Here is a 1,044-nt window from a genome sequence, read left to right as displayed (position 1 = left end):
GGCCTGGTGCAGTTGAACGCAGTGTCATCAAGAATTCGAAACTGGGGGAAGTGAATGGGAAGCTCCAGCAGAGGCTAAAAAAAGCACGGGAGCACCAGAACAATCTGTGGACAACATGGGTAAGTCAGAAGCAGAGAGGAAGAGGACGAAGGCGAGTTGCAGGAGCAACTATGCAATTAGCTGAAGCAGAATTTTGAATGTTTTGGAGGCGTCTGATTAGTGCAGCACATCACAACATACCTGCTGTTAAATACCTACAGACATTGCAGAACTTTGCCCTAGGCAGCTCTACAAAGAGTCTGGAAATGATGAGTTGGGTGGCACAACCTGTGCCTGTTTCCTGGATGTGCCTCGATTCCTGATGGACAATGAGTCATGGAAGGTGATGGCACGCAAAATTACGGTATTGCTGCATGAGTGTGAGAAGCTGCAGGTTTTAAAGCATGGGCTTAGGGTGCTTACGGCATTCCTAGAAAAAGACAGTTTACACTGTAGTGCATAAATACTTGTGTTATATGAAATACTTGTGCTATCTTAATCTCACTAAAATACGGTGCAGTTGGGAATGACAGACACTGGTTCCTCAGCTACTGTTGAAACTGTAGTTAGGAAGTCCAATGACCTTTCTTAATAATCTTTAAGGCATTTAAGAAAGAGTTTTTATTTCTCTGCTTAATTTTAAGCTACATAGGTCACATGTGATTTAAAAAGTGGAAGGTGGATATTTTTGCTCAGTTACAAGCCAGACATCATTCAGGTCATGGGACACAAGGAGCATTTTGGAAACCCTCTGTTTACCATCTGTCATGTAGAGAGGAGAATCTGATCCTAGCACAGTGATACAGATAATTTGCCATAACTCATCAAACATCCTGTTGTCATGACAGCCCTGGCTTTGCTTCACGGAGGACAGTCTGCAGAACCCTGATGGAAAATATCTTGACCCACACAATTGTACTGAGCAATTGTTTTTATTTTTCTCTACATGAAAATCTCTCACTCATATGAAAACATCAGACACACAGGCCTCTGCTGGTTTTCTTT

This window comes from Patagioenas fasciata, chromosome 4 (genome assembly GCF_037038585.1).
Source record: "Patagioenas fasciata isolate bPatFas1 chromosome 4, bPatFas1.hap1, whole genome shotgun sequence".
NCBI classification, from domain to species: Eukaryota; Metazoa; Chordata; class Aves; order Columbiformes; family Columbidae; genus Patagioenas; species Patagioenas fasciata.
The sequence above is the reverse complement of the archived record's forward strand: the minus strand, read 5'-3'. Positions refer to the sequence as shown.